Source organism: Apus apus, chromosome 2 (genome assembly GCF_020740795.1).
Source record: "Apus apus isolate bApuApu2 chromosome 2, bApuApu2.pri.cur, whole genome shotgun sequence".
Lineage (NCBI taxonomy): Eukaryota > Metazoa > Chordata > Aves > Apodiformes > Apodidae > Apus > Apus apus.
In genome coordinates, this window is record NC_067283.1 from 75,883,724 (window position 1) to 75,894,033 (window position 10,310).

The following is a 10,310-nucleotide window of genomic DNA, read 5'->3' on the forward strand; positions in this document are numbered from 1 at the left end:
ATATAGAACTATCAGATTGCTGCTTGTCACATGTAACCCATTATTTGAAGGGGACCAGATTGCATAAGAAGATAGAAAATACAACAGACCAGCAGCACTGACTTCTGTAATGGACAACTAGTAGAGACCAGCTAAGATTAGACCTATGTAGATTGACAAGTGACAATCTTGGAAAGATTCAACCCAACTTTCATGGAAATAAGACAAGAATAAAAACCTGTTCAAGTTCTATGACAACAACTTTTGGATAAGATTCATCAGGAATTATATAGCCTGCTTGGATTTCGAATTGTCCTGGTTTGAGCCAGGATTAAGCCAATTCTCTTCTTACGAATTTTTATTTTATTTTTTTTTTCCTTCAGTAAGCTCTCCTTTAACTAGCAGCAAGTTTTCCAGCTACTGGACTGATAATGATGGAATATTCATGTAACTGCTGAGATGCCAAGGTCACTTTGCTCTGCTTGTTCAATCTGCAGCTTTAGATGCTAAGAGAGCAGAAGAATCATATCTGCAGCACCCCATAAGGAGGAGTGGACTAGATTGACCAAACTATTCCATTCCATGTACCTATGTAAGCTCTGTGTAAGGTCAGAGATGACAAAAGTTAAGCCCTTTCCTTCCTGCTTCTTCTTTCCTTCTCTTCTGTCCGTGGTTGGCATCTGGGGAGGACTCTGTCTATCCATTACTGCTGATCCCCAGGCTCGTGCATTCCTGACCCTCATACCTCTCCCCTCAGCTCCTGTCAGCTCTGCCGCTCTCTCCGGCAGCATCTGGGACATTTTGGAACTGCTCACAGCTCAGGAGATGCCGGGGGAGTTGCTGGGGGTGGGGGGAGGCTATAGAGTTTTGCACATTCTTTCACATACCTGTACATATTTGTACATATTTTCTTTTATCATTAGTATTTAATTAAAGCTGTCTAGTTTGGTTTACAATCCAGAAACTCTCTCTCCTTAATTTTCTCTCTCCCTCCCTACCTGGGTGGAAGGGTGAAGGGATCGAGAGCATTATTGTCACTGGTTTAATTGCCAATCCTGAGTCAAACCATGACACCAAAGAACTTTTGTAAGTTACCTTAACAAATGTTCTTAAAAAAGCTAAATTTTCATTGCAAGAGAAGGGTAGCTGCCTGATGGATTTGTAACACAAAGTTTTCAGGAAGAAACAGGAATAAATAGGAAATCAAGGTTACAAAGTAAGTTGTTTACAAAGGAGATTTCACAAGAGATTTTCAGGTATCCATGCTGTGCACAATACCATTCAAACTGCTCATAAATACTGTGACAAATGGGATATAAGGAGGTGACAACAGCCTTCTGACAATACAAAATTAGAACGGACTACAAAGAGTCTCAATGGTATCATACAGTTGTGAGTGACTGAGTGATAAAAACGGCTGATAAGAACCAGCATTTATAAATTGAGAGTAATGCACACAAAAGAGGAACCAATCACAATGACATATATACCATAATAAGCACTAAATAACATTCAGAAAATAGGACCTACCATCATTATTGATTGTTCTATGAAACTTACTGTTCAGAAGTAGTCAGAAAATTGAAGTAAAATGTGAATTTTTAGGAAAAAAACAAACCCACAAATATTTTGTTATATCATCATTTCAGTTGGGTCTACATCTTGGATATAATTTTAGCCAACTCCCTCTCCAAATCATGTAGAAGATCTAGAGATGATGCAGTGACAGAACAGAACAGATGTTTAGGGAGTATCCACCTGAAAAAAATTAAATATTCCCTGGCCTTCAGATTAGATAGACCATGAGGAATGGATGATATATGTAGCGTAGAGGAACTCAGACATGTCTTGCAGAAAGTGGATAGGCAACACTTATTCTCCATTTTTCCTAATTGTTTATTGTATAGCTGAAAGTACATATGAGGATTGCTTTTCCACATATGTATAATTGAAATACGGAATTAATTGTTATAGGAAGTGAGTATGAAGAATTCAGAAATAATTAAGCAAATTCATTGAAGAAATACCCATATATTAAATATGGTGCTGTGGATGCAGCCTTAGAAGTGGGAAGTCTCAGAACTGCCATCAACCAGATACTGGAGCCAGGGGGAAGATCCTTACTGCTTCCTATACTCTTTTTGTAATCATCTGAGACAAGCCACAGAGAGACACGAGAAATTTTCTCCAGCCTAGTATGACTGTTTCTACATGAGCTGTGGAAAGGATTAGCTAGAGAGGGATAAAAGTCCTCAAATACATAGGATTCAACAGCAGGAATTCCATCAGTGCCAGTAGCTTTGGCCCAGACCTACATCTTCCTCTCAACCCTGCATTGTCAGCATTTGTCTGGAGGCACAGTAAGAGCAGGAGCTCTGTGCATCCTTAATTTGCACTGAAAACTATGAAAGAGGCTTAAGAAGCTCATGGACCTTCCACCGGTCATTTGTGCTGGCATGAATAACAGGACAAGTTACCTCGCCAGCAGTGCTCAGCAGGATTGGGATGTAAAATCAAGAGGTGTGACTTACGGAAGACAGGCTGCCAAAACAATGCTTTTCCATGCACTTCCTAAGCATTATGCTTTTTCAGCAGCTGTGAAGAGAGTATAAGTTAAAGCAGGCTTCCATATTTCAAGCTTAACAGTATGGGACAGATTGCTTTCTCTGTCTGATCATTTCTGGCTGGATTTACGACATTCTTCAGTTTTGGTCTTTGTGCTTACTTGAGCTACGTTTTTTACTTTGCAGGTGCCTCAGACAGACATTATGTATACTTGATTCCAAGAGGCTGAGGAAGACAGCATTGTAAGCCTTTGCTTCTGTACTTACACATAGCATGACAGATATCCAGAGCTATCATAGGAAAAATGGTACTTTACTTTAAAAGGGAGAGTGTTTGTTTCATTTACCTCCATTTGCCTTAGATATCTCTAATAAACATTATCTCTAATAAACATTATCTGACTGCTAATAAGTACAAATTCAATTTTGCTTAGAAGAAAAGCTGAACTGTTTAATGACAGGCAAGTGTGAAGAGTTTCTCTGTTTTAAAACTTTTTTTTTTGTATGAGGTTTTTTTTTTTTTTAAGTTACCCATTGCTTAAAAATCTAAGCTTCTATCAGCAAACTTGAAAGGTGGAAGCTTCCTTGTGGAGTGAAATGCAAGGTCCTTGGAATTTGCTAAAGATAGAAGTGCTATATCTTTAAGACAAACATCAAGAATTTCATAATTTAAAAAGTTTTCCCCCTACACACTCTGTAAACAGCTTTGTTTTTAAACCCATCAAAACATGAATCTCTTTTTAACGGACAAAGTATTGCTGAGCATTGTGTAGCTATGCCTTGGAGCAATGGCAGAGCCCTGTGCTGTTTCCACTACCATCAAATTAAGTTTTCCTACAAATGAGGATGCAAGGACTGATAGCTACTTTTAAAAAATAACTGAAGACTGTGCAAAGGAGTATGGTGTTAAAAAAAAAAAAAAAAAAAAAAAAGGAGATGGAAAATACACAATAGGTGCAAGAAAATTTCAGAACAGAAATTGCAAAATTTTTATGCAGTAGGTTATTTTTAATCTTGGACTTAGTTGTCTCCATCTGTGGAGTCACACAGCCTATACCTGCATAAGGCAGAGTGTGAAAATGGGGTTTTGAAAAAGAATCACAGAATCACAGAATGGTAGGGGTTGGAAGGGACCTGTGGAGACCGCCTAGTCCAGCCCCCTGCTCAAGCAGGTTCATCTACAGTAGGTTTCACAGGATCATGTCTGGACAGGTTTTTAATATCTCCAGATAAGGCAACACCAGTATCTCTCTGGGCAGCCTGTTCCACTTCTCTGTCACTATCAAAGTAAAGGAGGTTTTCCTAAATGTTGGGATACAAAATACTTTCTACTTTGGAAAATGTGTGTACAACTTCAGGTACTAGAGGAAGAGTTAATTTAATTTTTGTTCAAGTGCAAAAAAGTCCTCCTCCTGCAACACAGTATTTGCATTTATTAACTAGTAGGGATGCCTAAACCAGAATAACTAGTTCCTTTTTCAACAAAATATTCACTCAGAAATCAAGTTTCACTGATCCAATTAGAGTTAAAATTTCTGTGTCCTTCCAACTTTTTTCAATATTTATGCAACTTTTTCTCTAGGCAAGCAAGCTAGTTATAAGCTGGGAATTAATATTATCCATCTGGCCTTGTATGTTCCTTAGAAAGCTAATTCCCCAACTTGTCTTGACTTAGTGAAATTGCTATGCCATTAAACAATGAAAACTAAAGTTGTTTGGCCTACTTGAAAGGAAATGAAGGATAGGACAAAACATCTGGTGAATCGATCACATTTGGATTAGTAAGAAAACACTTCATTTTTCCATCTTGGTAACAGCAGGACTAATGAAAATGATTCACTAATTTTTATTCAGATGATTACATATCACCATGATACTACTACTCCTGATGTAGTAAAGCCAATTGTGATGATTGTACAAATGTTGTTTGTTTTTTTTCTCAGAAAATATTTCAAACAGTCGAAACTATACCATTACCAACTTTTTATACAGAAAAATAAAATTATTATCAACTATAGTATTTCAGTCAAGTTAAATGATTGCATCAGTAAACTCCTGGGCTTTTCTCATTAGGGCAGTCTATTGTATTTGTTTCATGCGTACCAGTTCTGCATTTTTTAACACACTTTATTTTTCTTATGCAAAATCTTTAACATTACCCTTTTTTTAAAAAAGTACCCTGTATTATCTTGCTTCCCTTTTCAATTTGAGATTTCAGTTTTGCCAACCAGAGTCTCTGAAATCTATATTAAAATTTTGTGGCATAGTTTCATTTTATATTAAAGCAATGTGCAAAAATCATAAACTGTTTTACATGGTACAAAAAAGCCGTTCCATTTTTGCTGTAGAGATACATTATTTTGGTTTTATTCAAGACACTTGAAAACACAAAAATGTAAGGACACAATCTATGAACTGTCAGTTAATGTTCAGTTCTTGAGGAGCATGGTGGGCTTGACTTCAGAACTACCTTTTTTCTCATTAAGTTAAAAAGCTTAAGTTTCACTGATCATCCCTGAGACAGACTCAGTATTTTGAAACATTAATGTACTTTTTCCTTAATCCAGACTCTGTATTCAGCACTCACAAGCACCAGCCAAGTAGCCATGGTTACTGTCCCATTTTGAGACATAGCTCAGTGTAATACATCTAAGAATAAAACCCACTGGTTTCTATACTCTCATATAGCTATTGCCTCTAAATAAATCTAGTAAACAAACTTATGAAAGCAACTCTTCTTCATGCTCTGCTCATAATTTACACACACAAAAAAAGAAGGAAATCCTGATAAGTTTTTGTGATAGGATTTAGTTAAAGACTTTAAATGAAGACAAGTAATTATTACTGTTGCATCATTCCAGGTTGAGTGATCCTTTCCTACATTATTTTTTTTAGAATCCTTACAGCAGTTACCTTCAGGTAAAATGAAATAGATGTGAAATTTGTGCTGAAAGAGGTGAACTAAAAAAGAAAACTACAGCCAAGAACCGTACGCACATAGTCTAAGTATCATTCATGTCACTTCAGTTTTTATAAAGGCAATTTTTTTCAAGGAGGTGGTGGAAACCCTATGAGGAAAGGGAGTTCTGTGCCAGTAAGAGCAGTCAAAAAATAATAGGGTTAAAATCAGACTCTAAGTGAAGTTCTGCAAATCTTGGATGAAAGAGAGAGGGCTAAATATCATCTTAAAACCAAATTTGATTTTTTTTTCCTTCAGTCAACTCTGTTTTAAGCAGGACACAGGTTTTCCAGATAGAGGACTGATAATGCCCAGTGTTTATAGATACTACCGAGAGACCAAGGGCACTTAGTTCTGCTTGTTGAATTTGCTGCTTTAGACACAAATGAAGAAGAGTTGTATCTGCAACTCTCCCATAGGGAGGAGCTGTCTAGATGGACAGCAAAATTGGCCAGAGATGTTCCATACATACATGTACACAAAATACTTGGTATAAATTCATGGATCATGGAAGTCAAACCCTCTTCTCCTTCCTCTTCCTTCCTTCTCTTCCATTCATGGCCAGAGCCCGGGGAGGACTCCACCTATCCATCACTGCTGATCCCTAGGCTTGTGCATTCCTGACCCTCATAACTCTCCCCTCAGCTCCTCTTTGCTCTGCAGCTATCTCTGGAGGCAGTCTGGGATATTTTGGAATGGCTCACAGTTAAGGTGAGTGCCATGGGAGTTGCTGGGGTTGGGGAGAATTGATAGGGGTGTTGCACATTCCTGCACATACTTGTATATATTTGTACATATTTTCTTTTACCAGGAGTATTTAATTAAAGCTGTCTAGTTCAGTTTTCAGCCAGGGAAGTCTCTGTCTTGATTCTCTCTCTCCCTTTCCTACCTAGGTAGGGGGAGGAGGAGATTGAGAGCACTATTGTCATTGGTTTCACTGCCAATCCTGAGTCAAACCATGACAGTTCCTTCCAACTAAAAAGAATAATAATAATAAAAAAATCTATACATACATATCTCTATATGCACAGGAATGCTTACATGCATATATATTCATAGCTATTTATGGCTCATCTTGGCTATAAATTTTGTCAAGCTGTCATTTTATAAGATTTGTTTAGAACATATTTTTAGGACTTTTGGAAGAGTGTTTACAAAACAACAGGTACAGCTACATACTAAAAAGAAATATATAACTTTCTAAAAGGTATTCCTGCAGGATTTTTTCAGATGTCACAACAAAGGAACTAATGTACAGTGGTAAGTGTGCCAGTAAAAATGGTGATGACTTGTATTGCATCCCGGCAGTTCAAAACCAGAAGTTACAAAACAGTGTGGAGATCTGTGGACATCTGCAAGGCCTGGATTCTCTAAAAAATATTGCATAAAATTTCTGCAATTAAAATAAGTGTTCTTCATAACGGTCACTATTGTCAGGACTTGTTCTGTTTTGTTACATGTCTGTACTGTTTCTACAGGACAACTTCAGCCAAGACTCACAGGAGGCTAGAATTAATGTGGTTGGTCTTTAAGATGGTCTCCCCCATAACCATTCTATGATTTTATGATTCTATGGTGGAGTAGGTATGGACCTGCAGCCATGGAAGACCCCATGTCAGGGAAGATGGCTGCACCCAAAGAAGCCCTGGACTCTGTGGAAGTGCTGTGCTGGAGCAGTCTGTTCCTGAAAGATTGCACCTTGCAGGAGGGATCATATCAGAAGAGTTCATGAAAGACTCTCTCCTGTGAGAGGGAGTCCATGCTGGAGTAGGAAGAGTGTGAGGAGTCCTCCTGGTGAGGAGGAAGGAGCAGCAGACACAATGTGTGATGAACTGACTGCAACCCCCATTACCTGTTCCCCTGTGCCACTGTGGGAGGGAAAGTAGAGAAATCCGTAGAAAAGCTGAGCCCAGAAAGAAGAGGGGGGTGAGGAAAGGTGATTTTAAGATCTGTTTTTTTTCTTTTATCCTGCTCTGTTTTGATTGGTGACAAACTTATTTTCCCTCAGCTGAACATGTTTTTTCTGTGACCATAATTGGTGAGTGAAACTCTCCCCGTTTTTGTTTCCATTAACGAGCTTTTTATTATAGTGAGTGAATGGCCACGTGGTGCTTAGTTGTCAGCTAGGCCTAGACCTCGACAACACTCTTGAATCAAACTCAAGACTATCGATTTAGTAATCCTAGTATGTTATTGCAGTTACTAACAAAACTGAAAAAGTGATATACATAAAAAAATTCTACTAAATGGGAGAATGCACCTATAATTTATTGCCTAAAATAAGAAAACAAAAATATGAATGTCAGGTATCTCCATTTCTGTCACAAAATACTGCACAGGAAGACTACAATTAAGGATAAAATCATTATTTATTTTTTTTTTTCTGTATTAGCGTTTTGAGAGTGACCAGTTTCAAAAACCATACAGGTTAGTTGTCAATAGGTACAAATCAGCGGATAATTTATATCAGCTGAGGACCATAACATCTCATTGCAAATCCTCTTACGCTAATTCCAAAGAGCAAAGTAGGTTCCTTCTTAAGTTATTCCTTCATCGTTGACACGCATCTTGTGTTCTATGCATGTGGCAGACTTTGAGTGCGGAATCTTACTGCAGTGTCATGTGTTGCCAGGATTTTGACACAGTTTCATTATTCCAAGCCTCCCAGCCACCGTCATCACATAGTAACTAATGAAAAAACCTCATAATAAGGTGTCATCAGAAAGACAGGTCACATATAAAGTATAAGTTTGCATAGGTTCATGAACTTTAAACTAATTATACCCTGGTACAGTGATAGAAAAGACTCCCAAAAGGCCATAGAAAAATCCAATGAGAGATGATCCAATGAACAGAATTTCAGGAGTTGACAGCAATCTAATTATTGTGTTTTATAACACTGATATGAAAAGAACAGTGTGTATGCAGTCAGATCAGTGGTCATTAACCATTAAATGGAAGAATTTAAAGGTGGAATAGGCTTGTTAGATCAGTCAGCCTGTCCTCTGCCCACACAAGCTCTCTCTGAAAGATATACTCCCATTTATTTCATAGCATATAGAATATAGCTCTACTGACTTGAACACCATTGCTTCAGCTTTTACAGTATAAAATGGAATTACTTCTGTTGTTAATAGCTGTTTAGGTTTTTGTAAAATCTGCCCTCATGTGACCTTCTATTAACTCAATATCTCTCCATGACATGGTGGCAACAGATGTGATACCTGTTTTAACTATCTTTGAATTCGTTTTCAGCTAAATGATAAATGGAAAACAAACAAACAAACAACAACAACGAAAAAAACCAAATACCCCAGACTTTGACTAATTGTTTATTTTGGCAGTACTGTTTCAGAAACAATGTTTTGCTGATTTCAATGACACCCAGTTCTACCTTCTTTTCCACTGAAGATTCTTACTTACCAGTATGAAGCGGAAAAAGATAATGACCTAGGTATTGTGAGGACTATCGTGAGGAGGCAAAACTAGTTCCTGTTTTTCTGTGACACACTGCAATCTCTGATGTACTCTGGCATCGTTCATTTGCATCTCTCAAATTTGCAGAACAGGGTATTCTGTGAATCAGATGCTATTTCATTAGCTCATCAGGCAAAAATAAAACAAGAGTTCCATCTCCTTTTAACAGAGTAGTTTAATCAATTAAGTTTCTAAGTCCCTACTTCAACAATTATTTAATTCACTGTGTCACAAATTCACTAACTCTTGCACTCACTTAGCCAATGGTGACAGTGGTCACCCCATCCTTCCTCCTTCACCACAGTGTGGGGTTCCGTGTTGTCAAGAACCAGGGAGGGCAACCCAGGGAGATTCCAACTGGATCCCCTTGCTTTCTAAAATCCTTCTCAGAGAGGAGCCTCAGTGCAGCTGGATCCAAACTTTATCTCCTTCCAGGGAGAGTCATTAAAATGTCATGGTCTGAGGAAATGCTCAACCTCTGATACCCCTTGATCAGATTAAGGTGAAAGGACACTCAATGTCTGCATTTGAATATTAGGTTTAATTAAAACTACAGAAGGAATATGAATACTTCAATTATTATCTTAGGCTGTACAATCATAAATGCTGACATTTAGAACACAAGAGTACAATACATACACATTTAAGCTGCACAACCTGAGAAAAAATCATGGTTACGCCTGACGTTACTTAATGATGTTAGGAAGGTAGAGAGAGAGAGATCAGGAGAAGAAAAGTTTAGAGAGATAGGTAACAGAAAATCACCAGTCCCAGATCCAGCATTGGGCCAGCCAATGGGGCAGAGTTGGTGTCAGTGAGACTCCTGAAGACCACCATTTCAGCCCCCTGTTTTATAGGCCTAGTTTCCTTGGTTTTCAAGGATATGCAGTTGTGTTTGAGTCAGAAGCCTGAGCAGCTGGAGTGGACCTCTGGAACTCTGCCCCCACCAGCCTTCCATCCTTATCTCAATCACTGTACATGCAGCCTCAGGCCATATGCAGCCATCAGTGTTGTCTCCATCCTCTCAGGCAGTTCTTTTGGGATGTAAAGAAGACTTTGTTTAGGGGTTACAATGGGGTTTCCACACCAATTCCAGCAAGTATAGGTCCTGAGGGCTGGTCCCTCACACCTGTGTAACACTAGGGATAACAAGAGCCTCAGCAGTCCTGCTGTTTGATCTTCTCTAAATACCTTCTGACTAAGCAGGTGTATTTACACTTTCTGAATAGTTTGGTCTATTCTATCAGGCAGTGAACTCTGAAGAACCTGCCAGGCAATGATCCTTGCAAAACTGCAAAAGAAGATGTCTGTAGATGACAATGGCTGCAGGA